The following is a 17,107-nucleotide window of genomic DNA, read 5'->3' as shown; positions in this document are numbered from 1 at the left end:
CCTTTGATAGATGGGTTTTGTGCAGGACCCCATACATCACTGTGTACGATCTCAAGTGGCCTGTTACTCATATTTCCTTCTCTAGGAAACCTCAACCTTGCCTGCTTTCCAAACTGATAGGCTTCACAAACATGCATATGTCCATCATATTTGAACCTAGGCAAACCATTGACAATGCCTCTTGTTTGCATGTTCTTTAATCTTTGTATATTGACATGGCCAATCCTCTTGTGCCACATATCAATGTCCTGTACCACATTCCTGCTCTTTGAGAACATGGCTGATTTTAGCTCAGGAATTCCAGCATCCAGCTTAAACAATCTTCCTTATTTCTTGCCTTTAGCAATCACTCTACATCCATGTTTGAAATCTTCAACGAAGCATCCATGCTCGTTGAAACGAACCTGTAATCCCTGTTCCACCATTTGACCAACTGAGGCCAAGCTTTTAGTGATCGAAGGCACATACAGCACATCTGACATAGACTTTGTCTGACCATTGTGCATGACCAATGGTACACTTCCAACATGTGTAATGACATGCTGGGTATCATCACCTGTTTCCACATAGCCTTTTACATCCATAGGCTTCATGTGCTCAAACCATTCACCATGACATGTCATATGGTTTGATGCTCCTGAGTCCATATACCATGTGTCATCATTCTCAGCATTTGTTGTCATAGAACCCACAACATGCTTCATGGCAAACAAATGATTTGCAGTTCCATCATTGCTACTTGATGCATAGTTACCACCATGTTGTGCATAATTTCCACCATAATGACCACCACGTTGTGCTCTTCCCCCTCTCAAATCATTCTGTTTGCGAAAGCAATCATTCGCCATATGACCATATTTGTCACAATAATGGCATTCCACATCTTGCATAGAATTTTGTTGGCCTTGCCAACGTCCTCTACCACGGGGGTTGCCTCTACCTCTTTGAGGAGTATATCCACGACCACCTCCTCGAGCACATGAAGACTGAAAATTCTGTTGTGGAGGCCTGTCCTGCCATTCACGACCATTACCACCACGTCCACGTGATGCAAATCTCCCCCTGCCTCTAAAGCCTCTCTGTGAGTAGAAAGCCTGATTTCTACCATCATCATGGCTAGTAGATGCATCCAGAAATGAATCACTGAGCTTGATTTCCTCAACCAACAAGAGTGAAACCAACTCATCGAAGTCGGGTAAACCTATACTCCTCACTGAGATAGATGTATCAAATGATTTGTATTCCTTGCCAAGACCACGCAAGGTAATATCCACCAAATCATCATCAGGCATGGGGGCATTTATTGTGGCCAATGCATCTGCAAACTTATTGATTTCTTGCACATAATCATGTATGCTCCTTTTATTCCTTTTCACATTGTGTATCTGCACTGTCGCAACTGAGACTTGCGAGCACTCGTATCTGTATCAAACATCTTGACCAAATTATCCCATGCATCTTTGGGATTCTCAGCATCCTGAATGTGTATGAGCATAGCATCAGAAATGCATATAGACAAATAATGCAGCACTTTGAATGCTCTCTCTGACCATTGCTTATGAGCAATAAGCTGCTGCTGCTGTGTAGGTTGCCGAGGTAGCTCAAGCTCCTGGCTCAGCACCTGTAATGAGATTCTAAAATCCTTTTCCTTTCAAGAAACTCTTTATCCTGTACTTCCATGCCTGGAAGTTCTTCCTATCCAGCTTTTCACCAACAATCTGAACTGGATTGTCCGACATGTTTGCTCAATGCATACACCTTCTGTACGCTTCAAATCTGTAAATGAGCCTTCCTCAGCTCAACCACACTCTAATGGATGTTCCAGATACTCCAAGGTGGCCAACAAACTCCAAATTTGATGTAGAAAATCAACCTGTAATCATCCAAGATGAACTGACTCACGCAGTGCGGGATACCCTGAATTGACACGCCTTCCAAGGCTCCAAATCACAATGTAATGGTGCAATCAAGTATGGGAAACTTGCATTCACACCTAATGAACCTCAATGTTGAGTATCAACACCATCTGACATGTGTACATATCAATTTTTGAAAACCCCTTTCTCTGTTTTTGGAAAAACCAAAAAAACCAGTAGAAAATTTGCTCTAATTCCTTCAATATTTGTCCAAATTGAGCAACCAGGCATTCATTAGCTTAGAAATAGTGTCCATCAACTTCATGTAAGAGGAATTTATCCAATTGTAAAACACCAAAGATTAATTGCTCAATTAAAATGCTCTGTTTCTCTACAACCAGTGGACACCCTGTTTTAATCAGCTCATTCCCAGCTCAATTAGGCATCATTGACCAAACAAATCACATAGCCCTCTTCTCCAAAGTGTAAAGCATCCAATTTCTAAAGAAATTGTGGAAGATTTCAAGTACCAAGTGAGAAACTGATCTCCTCGTAGGCAAAAAACCAGAAAAATGCCATGTTTTCATTGTCTGAGCTGCGCCACCTGCAATTAGGGGATTTGGAAAGGTTTATAATGTTGTTGGATGATGGTTATAGGTGCCCAACACACCTAGGTACATGTGAAATCCACCAATGGTTCAATTTTTGCCAAAATCTCACTCCAAATGCATCAATTTTGGGCTTCCTTCTCTCTGTTTTGTAAGAGCTCAAAAAACCAGAATTTTCACACATTCAAATGCTTCCAAAATGCTCCAAAATCACCATAGGGCTTGCATAAGAGTTTCCATTACATCCCTCATTGTCAGATACATGTTTGCTTTGCCAGATTTACATGTATTTCCACCATACATCAATGTTGCCAAGCTTTAATGGAAAGCTTCAAAAACCAGAATTTTTCTTTGCTTTGATTTGCTCTATTTTGCTTTGCTTTTGCCTGTTTCACCTGCAATCCGCTCAAGGATGTTTAGAAGACCTTACCCGGTAGGCCAAGCTTTCAGATCTGATAGTATTTGGTGTGCTCCAAGCTTCACAGCTCCAATGGCAAGCTTCACAGCTTCTCTTCATAGCTTCTTCTTCTCCCTCTTCACTCACTCACTCATAAACCCTAATAAACAGCACAAGGCTCTGATACCATGTTGAAAGAATGGTAGAGGGGGAGGAGACACACACACAGGAGCAAACCCTAATGTATATTGCAAACCCTAACCATAGAGGGAAGCCATGTCCACTCTCACACAAAGCATAATGCACTAATCCATAATCCACACAACACACAATGAGTTGTGTCCACACTCTACTAACCCTAGCTAATGTCCACACACTATGACCAGCTGGACACGCGGTCATTTATGTCTCACACATGTTCCTACCTAATCTGCCAGCACATAGCATAGCTGGCTCACACTGACATCGAGCTTGAATCTCAACAAAAAAGGCATTTGACCATAAGCTACGGAAGTCTTGACAGGTTAAGGAAGATAATTCAATGGATTTGAATCTCGGATTAGTGGAATACTGAAAAATTTCCAGGCCAATGCCAAGCTAGAAGAGGCTTTTTGTCAAGATTTATAGATTTTTCTACTCTCGTTTGTGGATGTCTTTGCATGGAGCTACATGAATATGAAGCCGATAGATCTAGAAATCTAACAGCATGGGATAAATTTGATGGAAGATGTAGTACCAGTAAGATAACAGAGACATAAAATGAATCCGAATTATGCCAAAAGGGTGAAGGAGACACAAAATGAATCTGAATAATGCCAAAAGGGTGAAGGAGAAACTGGATAAGCTATTGACAGTTGGATTCATTTATCCAATTGATTGAGAAAGGTGTTTATCTCTTATCGTTATAGTTCCTTAGAAAAATCAAAGGCTTCGAGTCTATGTGATGGAATGGAAAGTGCTTCTAATGTAATGACATTTGGGTTGAAGAATGCCCCAGCTACTTTTTAGACAATGGTATAGGAAATATTTGAGGAGTATCTGAATTCCTTTATGACGAGTTTCATTGATGATTTTAGCATGTTTGGGAAGAAAGTGTTGATGTGCATTAATTGTTTATGTGTAACAAAGTGTCACATTGCTCCGTTGAGTCTTAATCCTCTGAAATGTACCTTTACTATGGTTCAAAGGAGCATGTTGTTAGGTCATATTGTATCTAAGGATGGTATAGCATTGGATTCAACTAAGGTAGAAGTGATCCATAAATCTCCCATTCCCCTTACCAGTAAAAGGAGTTAGGCCGATTCTTAGGGACAAGTGAGGTGGCACAGTCGGATGCTGAGGTATTTGGTGCATGGGGCCTTTCCCATAAATCAAAAAATTACGCAGACTAGTATTCAATGGACAAAGCAGTGTGACATTGAATTTCGACAGTTGAAACTAATGCTAGCTATGGTACTAATTGTCTAGCCTCCTCTGAACTAGAATCTTTAGGATGCTTTGGATGTAGTAATTGGTAGTGTTCTCATGCAAGACCATGAGTCAAAGTGGTTTAGGCAAGTTTATTATGCTAGCAGACGGTTGTCCCAGGTAGAGAAAAATTACTCTATCATTGAATAAGAGGCTCTTGGTATGATTTCTTCAATGAAGAAGTTTTGACATTACCTACTAGGAAAAAGTTTCACATTTCATGTTGATCATTCGACTCTATTGTACTTGGTGAATAAGCTGGATTTAGCATGCAAGTTAGTAAGGTGGATGCTGATTTTACAATAATTTGAGTTTACAACCGGGTCCATACTTCAGGATCCAATCATGCAGTAACAAGATATTTTATCAAGATTGGAGTCTAGGGAACCTCCCCTGTTGGGGTTTCTAATGATTTTCCTTATGCCAATTTGTTCCACATTGAAGTAGTAGCTATCACTATTTCGACTACCTTGTATGATGAGATGCTATAATGTGTAGCACGATGAGCATGGGAGATGCACTGACCAAAGGAAACGAAACTAGAGGAAATGTCTCTCCTAGTTCAGAGTCAAAAATTTTGGGTGATTACTAGAGTGCTCTATAATAAAAGAGTTGATCAAATTCTTAGAAGATGTGTTTCTCCTCATGAATAGGAATGTGGTTTTATAGGAAGCTTAATAGGTTATTAGTAGTAGGATAACAAAATTCTGCAAAGTGGGGCTGTGCTGGCCCTCGCTTCTAGGGGATGTTGACCAGTTTCCCGAATAGTGTGATGTGTTCAATGGCTTGGTCAACCACAATGGAGAAAGATCGGATGCCCCATACCCTGGTCCTACCACTAGAACCTTTTCAAAAATGGGGACTAGACTTTGTCAATCCAATCAAACTAGCTTCCTGAAGGATTAGTAATAGATATGTTTTGGTAGCAAAACAGAGTACTACACTAAGTGAGTGGAAGACAAGGATTGACGTTAATTTGGCTCAGTCAGTTCTGGTGGCTAAGTTTGATGGATAATTCATCAATCTGTGGCTAAGTTTCTTTATGAGATGATCGTGACAAGGTTTGGGTGCCCGTTTGAATTAGTTAGTGACCAAGGAAATCATTTCCTGAGAATAAGGTGATTAAGGAGTTGGTTGCTCGGCATATGATCATACATAATAATTCCACTGTGTATTATCCTCCGAAAAATGGTTAGGTAGAGTCTACTAATAATATTCTATATACCGATCCTAAAGAAAGTAGTCAATGAGAATCGGACAAGCTGGGATGAAAAGCTATATTCTGCACTTTGGGCTTTCTACATGGATTTTAAGGGGTGCCACTAGTTTAACTCCGTTCAAATTAGTCTATGGAGGCGAGGCAATGGTTCCTATGCAATTTTTGGTTCGTAGTTTATAGATTGCTATCTTGTAGAGGCTGAGCTTGGAAATTTCTATGACTCATTGGATGAAACAATTATTATAGATGGAGGAGACCCGATTGCATAGGTTCTATGTCTCCAAGGTGATTCAAAAATGTAGAAAGAAATGGGTGTACAAGCATTCCAAATTTTGGTTGTTCAAGGAGGAAGATCCAATTCTATTGTTTGAGTCTCAGTTCGTTCTCCATCCAAACAAGCTCAAGATGTGGTGGGACAAGTCCGTTCTTGATTGTCAAGAAATATTTTGCTCGAACTTTCCAACTTGGTACTCTAGCAGAAGAAATGTTGGCTAAACCAATTAACAAGGTATCATTGTAGGCCGTACTTTGGGCCGATGCCACCATATCCTTTTAAGCATACGGATGATTTGCATGCACCTATTTTATTGAATTGGATTTTCATGACGGGATCACTCTTTAAGGGAGGATTCCTTTGAGTGGGATAATTAAGGAGGGAATAGTTTATTCTACTTTCAGTGTTAGTGGAAATTATTATTTATTTATTTTTTTGGGGGGGGACGCTATTCAAGTGGCCATGCATTTTTGGGTTTAGTTATCTTTAGGGGAGATTTCTTATTTTTGCATGTTTCATTTTGCGATCTCGCATTTAGAAGCTACGTCCTATTCATATGGTACACAACCAATGTAGCAATTACCAGTCTTGAGCTTACATTAGTTCATGATCAAGCTAGTTCTAGTTTGGCAGAGCAGTCAGCTTTGAGCTAATTGGGCTGATTTAGCAATAGCTACCAACAAGGTATAGGTGGATTAGTTTTAGACAAAGTGGAATCGGCAAAGAACCGACCTGATCTAGCTATTAAGGCAAGCCAGTTGTTGGCAACAACTAGCAAGTGTGGCTGGTAAATCTAGCAAAGCCTCCAGCCTAGCATAGAATGGATATGTTTTTATGCAAACATACCTTAAATTAACAACTCTACCTCTCTCCGATAAGCTCCACATGGCACGGTCCTATGGCCATGTTTTTAAGGCAAAAGCTTCAACATGAAATACATACAGAGAGCTCGGGGGGTCACTCATAAATATGTAAGCGTAGCACGTGGGTTCAACAGAAGGGATTTTTAAAATCTTTTTTTACACATTTTTTACATACAAAAGGGTACCATTAAAAGGGGATATTCACAGATTGAATAGAAAAAGGGTGTGTTTTATTCATGAAAAACTCATAGATTAGGGGTTTTTAAACTAGGCCTTGAACGCATGTGATATAGCGTGTTTATAGATAGTGAACCCCTCGAGATAGAGAGACAAATTGCTTGATTCATGATTACCAAGATGATTCATTTTATAAAGATGAAAAGTGGTTATATAACTCCTCTATGCACCTATGTGGAGATGTGAAAGGGTATGAAATGTGGTTATAACTCCTCTATGCACCTATGTGGATATGTGAAATGTGAAAGGTCATAGGCCCTAAGTGTGTTCACATGCATAACCATAAGGATGCATGCCCATGCTAACAAGATAGTTCCGAGGGGTGTTGCTCCGGCTGTGTTGTGGGCTGTTCCAATTCTTTTTGAAACTTCTCAAGATGGTGCGGCACATCTAATGAGGACGGAAATGTAGAGGACGAGGCATGAGCAGATTCGTGTCTTCGGATTGTAATCCATTCCACCAGGTGTGCTATGTGTTGGCCGAGCACATGAGTTTAAACCCAAGTCTGATTTGGAAGCCTTATTGCCTCCTACTTTGCTTTATAGAGCAAGGCACTGTTGTAACCAAAGATTATCTTTTGATATCTGTTGGATTATATCATCTCTAGATGGTCTACATTACCATTTTCATGCTTGTATTGGGCAACCAACTATCATACTTGGTCTTTCTACACTCAGTTGTTTCTAGAAGGAGTCGGTGTGTGGATGGCTATCTCCATGCCTCACTTGGTGGACCCTGCTTTGAGAAGCATATTGGATGCTCGGGCTCGTCTTATCATCATCCATTGCATGACTCCATCTATATAGGCACAGTTTGTCTCTTCCAGGAGTAATGCTCATCAATTGTGGATAGATCTCTATCCAGAGGAGGTATGCGAGAATTTTGACATTGAAGATTGCCAAATTGGAGTCAGATCTAGAGAAGCTTACAATCAATGAGTCAGATAACTTGATTGAGAAGACTGGAGAGTTCACCCGTATCAAGCTGCAGCTTGAGGAGTACAGGAGCACCATCAACAATCCCATCCATAAACTTCTTGATAAGTTGCCTACTTACTTTGACTCTTTCAGGGATAATATTTATTTCCGTGATCCTTTCCTCCCTTTTGAGGAAGTCGTGAGTTATCTCCACGACAAGTGCATGCTTCCTCATCGGTGTTGGTAATGTTTCTTTGGGTTCTTCTACCACCTTACATGATGTTCTACATGTACCATGAATTTCCAAAAATGTATTTTCAGTATACAAAGCTTCTCAGAAGGGACTTGGTGTGTACTTTGATGTGATGAGGTCATCGAAGTAATTGACAGGAAGACTTCTTGGTTGTTGCCAATGGAATCCATGATGGGGGTATCTACAAGATCACCAATTTTTCTTCCCATATCCCTCACATTGATTCCCATATTCATCAAATTTTCTCCCCCCCTTGATGGAGATTACCTCATCTCACCAATTCCAACAGCATCAGTTGAGTCCTCTAACTATTGCAGCTGGATCTTCTTCTTCACACTTTGAGAGGAAGGCTGGCCTACCTCGATGTGGGTTCGGCAACTCTTCAGAGATTCTAGTCTCACTGATCTGGACAACTCCATAACCAGATCTCTACCATCACCCCTGGACCTTGCCATTCATCTCGGGCTTCCACATCTCCTCACAGAGTGAATTATTCTCTCATGAGTTCTCTCTAGGAGATCGATGCTGTCCAGAGGAGGCTCTTTCACAACCCGCAGTGGGCTGGCAAGCCATGGAAGCAAAGATGGCCTCTATTGAGAAGAATAACACTTGGTCTTTGGTGCGCAGGCCTTTAAATCATCATGTTATTGGTGTGAAATGGATTTCAAAGTCAAGTTTCATACATATGGTACTTTGGACAAGTACAAAGCCCGCCTTGTGCTCGAGGATATGCTCCGAAGGCACGTGAAGACTTTGATGAGACATTTGCTCCTACAGCTAGGTATACCACCATCAGGATTGTTTTGGCTCTAGTTGCACACTTCAGATGGCCCGTGTTCTAGATGGATGTCAAATCCACTTTTCTCTGAATGAATGGAGATTTAGAGGAGGAAGTTTATGTTGAGCAGCCTCCTGGTTTTGTGATTCAGGGACAAAACACCCATGTGTATCTTCTGCAGAAGGCTCTTTATGGTCTCAAACAGGAACCCTGTGCTTGGTATCATAAGATTGATGCCTTCTTGTTATCTCTTGGCTTTGAGAGAGCATATGACAGCAATCTCTATGTGCTTCTTTTTTATGGAGATATTTTTGTCATTTTTTTGTATGTTGATGACCTCATTCTTTCTGGCTTAGATACTAGGTTGGTCACATAGGTTCAGTCCAAGCTTTCAGAGACATCTAAGATGATTGATCTTGGCCTTCTACATTATTTTCTTGGGCTAGAGTTTTGGCAGAAAGATGATTGTATCTTCATTTCTCAGCAAAAGTATGTGAGGAAGCTGCTCTCACTTTATGGGGTGTCAGATTGTACACCTCTCTCTTGTCCCATGGATCCCAATGCCAAGTTATCCAAGGAGGATGATACACCCTTGTTGGTGGATTCCATAGAGTATCAGCAGATTGTTGGCTCATTACTTTACCTTGCCAACACCCATCCAGACATCTCCTATGCTATGAGTGCCCTTAGCCAATTCTCATCAGCCATTCGAAGGTCTCATTGGCAAGCAGCTTTGAGAGTTCTTTGTTATCTTTAAGGTACTTCAGATTATGGCATCACCTACTCTTGTGGTGCTAATTTGGTTAGCTTCACAAATCCTAATTGGGCAGGCTATATTGATTGATACTCGGAGGTCTACATCTAGATATTGCTTTATGTTTGGTTCTGGATTGGAAGTCTCAAAAGGAAAGGACTGTTTCTTCTTCCACCGAGGCTGAGTATAAATCCTACCTTCTATCCTCCACTTAGGCACTTTGGATTCATCAAATTCTGGAGCATTTGTGCTGTGCTGATACTTCCCCGATTACTATCTTCTCGGATTCTCAGAGTGCTATTGCTCTAGCTCAGAATCATGTGATACAAGGACGATCCAAACATATTGAAGTACATTATCATTTTGTACATGAGTGGGTCGAGTTGGGACTTCTTCGACCGGCCTACTGTTCTACCAAGGACAATGTGGCTGATCTCTTCACCAAACCACTTCTCAGAGCTACTATGAAGGTGTTACTTCAGCATGCTCATATTGGACCGTGCCTCTGCCGTGCTGAAGAGGAGGTGTTGGATTATATCATCTCCAGATGGTCTACATCACCATTTTCATGCTTGTATTGGCCATTTATGCGGCCCTGCATTCGCATATCTTAGCAGATATTATTTAGCACTTTTTGTTGGAATTAGGGATGCAAGAAAGCACACAAAGCTTGGAGAAGAAGAAGCAAGAATGCACACAACACACAATGTATTAGATTGTGTCAATGTACAAAAGATAAGTTAGCCCTAGAAGGATGGGCGTATATATAAGCCGGGGGAAAAAACCTCCTAAAGAGGAAAAAAGTGCCCCAGTGGTCCTAAGTGTGTTCACACACATCACTGCCTATATATATATATATGGCAACAAATCCCCCCTGGGAGTGATGGTGTGAACGAGAGCTGGCACTCATGTATAGGGGAGTGCCATGCCCAAAGTAGATCAGTCCACAAGGAGCAAGCCCAAAGCTTTGCGGAATGCTTTGAACTTCTCACACGAGGAAGCGCCTTTGTGAAAAGATCGGCAAGGTTGTCCTGTGTTGGCACATAGGCCAAGCTGATCTCTCCTGCTGAGAGTCTCTCCCTAACATAGTGATAATGCACCTCAATGTGCTTTGTGCGAGCATGAAAAACTGGGTTTCTCGCAACTGCCAATGCGCTCTGACTGTCAGTGAAGATAGAGGTGGCAGACTCCTGTCCAACACCCAAGTCAGCCATAAGCCGTCTGAGCCACACACACTCAACTGTAGCTGTGCCCTGTACTCAGCTTCACAACTAGAAGTGGCCACAGTAGGTTGCTTCTTGCTCAACCAAGATATGCATGAGCTACCGAGCATGAAACAAAAACCACTTGTGGACACTCTTGTGTCATAGCAACCAGCCCAATCTGAGTCCGAAAAAGCATGTAAATCTGGCGACAATGATCTCCCCTTGGGATAAAACAACCCAAGATGTATGGTGCCACTCAAGTAGCGAAAGATGCGTTTAACTGCCTTCCAATGCTGAGACCCTAGGCTATGCATAAACCTGCTCACCTGTGAGACTGCAAACTGAATGTCTGGCCTCGTAATGCATACATAAATGAGGCAACCAACAGCTGTCTGATAGAGTGTGACATCAAAGTGATCTCCAGCATCATGAAGACTCAACTTCAAACCTGTCTCCATTGGAGTAGCAATAGGCTTGCAGTCTTCAAGGCCAAATCTCCGCAACAATGTCTCAATATACTTTGTCTGACACAAAGCAATACCTCCATCACACTGCTTAAATTGTATCCCCAAATAATGATGCAAATGTCCCAAATCTGACATCTCAAAAGAGGCATTCAAATCAGCCTTAACATCAACAATATGACTCTCATTTGGTCCTGTGAGCAGCATGTCATTGACATAGAGAGCAATGATTAGATGTACACCATCCACACGTTTAAAATACAAAGTGCTTTCTGTTGGACTATTCTGAAACCCATGTGCAGTCAAATATGCATGTATCTTTTCATACTAAGCTCATGGAGCTTGCTTTAGACCATATAAAACCTTTTTCAACCTGCACACTGTTTTCCTGCCCTCTTTGAACAAAACCATGAGGCTGCGATACATACACCTCCTCATGCAAATCTCCATTCAAGAACGTAGTCTTTATGTCCAGCTGATGTACATTCCAACCATTATGAGCTGCCAATGCACAAATGCTACGAATGGTAGTCATACGACAAGTGGGAGCAAAGGTCTCATCAAAATCAATGCCCTTTTCTTGAGCATAACCCTTTGCAACAAGTCTAGCCTTATAGCGATCAACATTGCCATCTGACTTTCGTTTCAACTTAAAAACCCACTTACATCCAATGGCCTTTTTACCGATAGGCAAATCACACAAAGACCATGTACCATTCTTCATTATAGCATCATATTCACTTTGCATTGCAGCCAACCAATTTTCTGATTTTTGTGCCTCATCAAATGAAAGAGGTTCTTCCTCTTCACACATACTAGACATAGCCAAAGCATAACAATCTGATGCATAAGAGGCATGCTGAAAACCTAAACGAGTACGACTAGATATAGGTGCATCAATTTTACTATCACGCAAGGTTTGCACCAGCCATTTAGGCATACCTCTAGCTTGCTCATTTTCAGCCCTATCCTCAAAAATTACATTCTATAAATCTGCATCAGAAATAGACCGATCTATGATGTCGTTTGAGATCTACATAGGCTGAATATTTGCCTCATTATTAGGACTTACATTTGAATTCCCACCTGTAAACAAAGGCAACAATGTATCAAATACATCCCGTGAGCTTACACCTGTCTCTTTGGTACATGATAACAAAGGCTACACAGCATCTTCCACAAAAACAACATCTTGACTAATCAAGATACGCTTTGACTGCGAATGATACAATCTGTAACCCTTGCTCTCAGCACTGTAGCCAACAAAAATGCATTTGACAGCCTTATCATCCAATTTTCTACGTTGTTGCACAGGCACTAAAGCATAGGCCAAGCAACCAAAGACACGCAAGTGACCAATAGAAGGCTTCCTGCCATGCCAAGCTTCGTATAGAGTAATAGACTGCAAGGCCTTAGTGGGACACCTGTTGAGTACATATGCAGCACACATGACAGCCTCAAGCCAAAACGCATGTGGCAAAGCTTGGCTCTTGATGACCATACATCGTGCCATCTCCACCATAAGTGACCTGTTTTTCCTCTCAGCAACACCATTTTGCTGAGGGGTATACGGCACTGTACATTGGTGTTTTATCCCACGACTAGCCAGAAATGCATCAAACTCTTTAGACAAGTACTCCCCCCCTCGATCAGAATGGAGGGTGCCCACAGTACAATTGGATACATTTTCAACCATAAGAAAAAACTGTTTGAAGCACAAAAACACTTCAGACTTTGCCTTCAGTGGATATACCCATGCATGCCTTGAGTAATCATCAATGAAAGTCACAAAGTACAAGTGTTTACCAAATGACGGAGTTTGCATAGACCCACATACATCACTATGTACAAGTAGCTTTGCGAGTGGCCCACACAGAACCATCCTTTGGAAACGCAGAACGCTGCATTTTGCCCAAAATACAGCCTTCACAAACATGTTTCAATGGTGCCTCAAGAGGGGGCAATGAAGCAACCATATCAAATTTCTGCAAACGCAGCAAACTAGCAAAGTTCAGATGACCAAAACGAGCATGCCATAGTTTTGCATCTGAAAGTGCCTTTTCATCAAAAACTGCATTTGCTAAATCTTCCATACACTTGTCATAAGAATTGAGCCTATACAGCCCACGAAACAAGGTGCCAGATGCAATAATCATATCACCAGAAGTCAAATCATGAACAGTACATCTGTCATCCACAAATTTGACTACAAATCCAAGTCTAGCAAGCGCAGAGATAGACAATGGATTCTTCTTTATCCCTAGCACATACAAAGCATCTGAAAGTGTGAAAGCGCTGCCATTTGCAGCAGTAAGCATAATTTTACGAATGCCCTTCACTGGGTAAGAAGCATTATTGGCACATGTGACAGTATTCCCATTAGAGACAGCCTCAAGACAGCCTCAAGATAAGTGAACATATCATGATGTGAGGTAATGTGCTTTGTAGCACCACTGTCAAAATACCATACATTAGAGTCAACAGAAACTGCCAAACATGCATCATGTATAGATGGGTCATACTGGCAATACACGCTAACCGCCCATTCTGTATCCTACACAACATTTGCAGAATCTGCATTTGTAGAAGCATCCGCTATTGTGGCTGCATTTGACTCTTTCTTCTTTGCCTCTTTAGCCTTTAGCTTAGGACAATTCTTAATGACATGATCATTTGCCTTACAATAGTTGTACCTGGTCTTTTTCTTGCCTTTATCAAGAGCCTTCTCAGACTTATTATTGCTACCTGTGGAAGGAGAAGAAGTTACAGACCTACTAATAGGAGAAGAAACAGTGGAAGGGGCTGCCTTACCACTTCTTCTCTGCTGCTGGGCAGCAATAAATGCTTGATCAACTGCACGCTACCTGGCCCTATTTTGCCTGGACTGCGCTTCTTGCAAGAGCTTGTTGACTAAAGTATCATACTTGACAGCATCAGGTCTGTCCTCAGTAAGAAGTCTCCACGTGGAAGCAAAAGTTTGATATGTCTCAGGTAAAGCATCAAGAACAGTCTGCACAAGAGAATGATCAGGAATAATCTCACCTGTAGAAATCAACTGTTCTTTGAGATCTTTAATCTCAGCAAGAAAAACATTCATGTCATCATCTTCCTACATAATCTTCAATTCTAGCTCTTTACGCAGGTAAGAGATTTTTGCCTCGTTACAACCTGCATACAAACCAGCTAGAATATCCCAAGCTTGTTTTGTTGTTTTAGCTGAACGAATATGTGGGGTGATGTTACGTTTGACAGAAAGTGCAATCAAGGCATGAGCCTACGCATCTTTACCATCCCAACGAGCTTGTTCAGCCGTGGGTAAAACAGCAGCAACAGTAGAGCTGCTAGAACATGCAACATCCTCAATAGATCCTACATCCACAGAACCTGGACGTACATCCATACCCTGCACAATGTTCCACACTCCTTTTGCAACCAAAACATGCTGCATCATGTATGCCCAAAGTGGGTAGTTTCCGTCTCCATCCCTCAGTAGACAACATGCGAAATACATCATTGCTGTTATCAGCCATGGTGGCCACTGATGACTGAAACTGATGCAAAAGCTACCTGTAATGAAGCAAAGACTGAACAGAAAACAACTCGTGCTATGTAGCACGGTCCACAATAGAATACGTATGCCTGTTTTGCAGAAAACTGCACTGTCAAAATTTCTGCAAAAAATGACGAAAACACCTGTGCAAAACTTGCAATGCAAAAATGGAGCCCGAAACGACCTCAGATGCGATTTTTGAGAACGCAAAGCCATACGGGCTTATTTGCGGAGTATAGGGACCTGCAAGCAATCGTGAAAGCTCACCTTAATCGGAGAACATGAGTCGGAGGGTGCTGGCAGCATAGCCCTGGGAGCCGATGCCTGCTCTAATACCAATTGTTGGAATTAGGGATGCAGGAAAGCACACAAAGCTTGGAGAAGAAGAAGCAAGAATGCACACAACACACAATGTATTAGATTGTGTCAATGTACAAAAGATAAGTTAGCCCTAGAAGGATGGGCGTATATACAAGCCGGGGGAAAAAACCTCCTAAAGAGGAAAAAAGTGCCCCGGTGGTCCTAAGTGTGTTCACACACATCACTGCCTATATATATATATGGCAACACTTTTCTACCATTTTTTAGGTATTTTTCAACATTTATGTAGCATTTTATGCTACTGTACTATTGTCGGTCTACTACAGCTGGCTGGCCTGCATATGGGGGAGTATATAAGGGTTGACTCTCCTTTCCCTCAATTCATCTCATTTTTCAGCATTCACTTGAGGTCATAGCAGCTGCTACTACTTCTTACCATCTTCTTACCATTGTACAACACCTACAAACTTCCCTCGTGCGCTCAGTTTTTAGTAATAAACATCAGTTTCTAGAATTTATAGGTCTTGTACCTAGGCCTACATCTATGTTTTATATTTGCTTCACTTTCTTTCAATATCTAATGGGGTAATCTATGTCATATTGTTCTTTGTAATACTATGCAATGTCTCATCTTGTGTCTTTGTTATGTTCCAGTTTCTATTTTAACTCTAAGTATCTCTCTCTATATGGTTTTACCAAAATTTAAATGTTTTGAATATACATTATGTTATTAGTAAAGTTTAATTTACTAGTAACAATCATGGGGGTGAAATAATGTCACATCCACCTCATCACTCCCCTCCATCGACAAAAGCCCTAAAAGTGGCCTTTGGATCTTTCAGATCGATTCATGTAAAACTATCCCTCACCATCAAGGTCAACTCTTGCTTCCCTAAACCTAGAAATGATTTGATTCATCCATGGTTTCCTCCTCCATGCCCACGTCAAACCCCCCTTAGTAATCTTTTTACGGTTGCCTACTCATTTGATAGATACGTGCCATCAGGTACATGCCATCCCATAGTCTAATTACCTGCAATAGCCCCTTCCGTAGATAATGTGGATCTCATGGTCTTCAAAATCCTATCCTAATGGGGCCCGAATCTTCGTCTTACCCTCAATTTTTGAGATATCAAGCTCAACTAATGTTGCAAACATTTTGATGACTCGCATGGGTGATAGCTTCTGCACTTATGCTACTAGCATGGTTGGTGAGATTATGGTTGATATGCCACCAGTGGGGATGATAGGCTGTGTGATAGCCACTTTGGAGTACTAGAGTTATGGCATAGTTATAGAGCCGGTCAAGTTCACACTATGGACCAACCATTGTATATTATTCTAAGAGAGTACTTTCCCTTATAGTATGTACTCTTATCCTTTTAGTTACGTGATCATAGAGAAGAGAAGAATATAGAAGAAAATTCAACCATCCCTCTCTCTCTCTCTCTCTCTCTCTCTCTCTCTCTCTCTCTCTCTCTCTCTCTCTCTCTCTCTCTCTCTCGCGCGCGCACGCGCGCGCGCGCGCGTGTGTGTGTGTGTGTGTTTTCTTACAAGGAACTCAAGCTCTCCCTCTCCCCCACATTCTCTTTATGGTATCAGAGCTCTGATTCGTGTGAGAGCTAAGGAGGGAAGAAAGAGGAAAGAATAAATCGAGCAAGGAAGTGGTATGTATGGGTATCATCATTATATCTTCCCCTTCTTATTTAGGTATGACACCCCTTTGGTAGCATCGAGATCTACATATCGCTTATTGAGGAACTGCCTTGGAGATGCTTCAAAGGTGCATAGTACTTTTTACAATAGTTTTATGGCCAAAATAGCATTTTGGGTGCATTTCTATCTCCATCCGCGGTCATTGCAAGGTGTTTTTGACAGTTCTGGGAAGTTTTGGTTGAGAACCATCTCTGCTTGAAATTTGGTTATTGCAGTGCAATAATGCAT

The sequence above is a fragment of the Cibotium barometz genome, chromosome 4 (genome assembly GCF_041138505.1).
Source record: "Cibotium barometz isolate CiBa-2024 chromosome 4, ASM4113850v1, whole genome shotgun sequence".
Lineage (NCBI taxonomy): Eukaryota > Viridiplantae > Streptophyta > Polypodiopsida > Cyatheales > Cibotiaceae > Cibotium > Cibotium barometz.
This window is presented reverse-complemented; position numbering follows the sequence as displayed.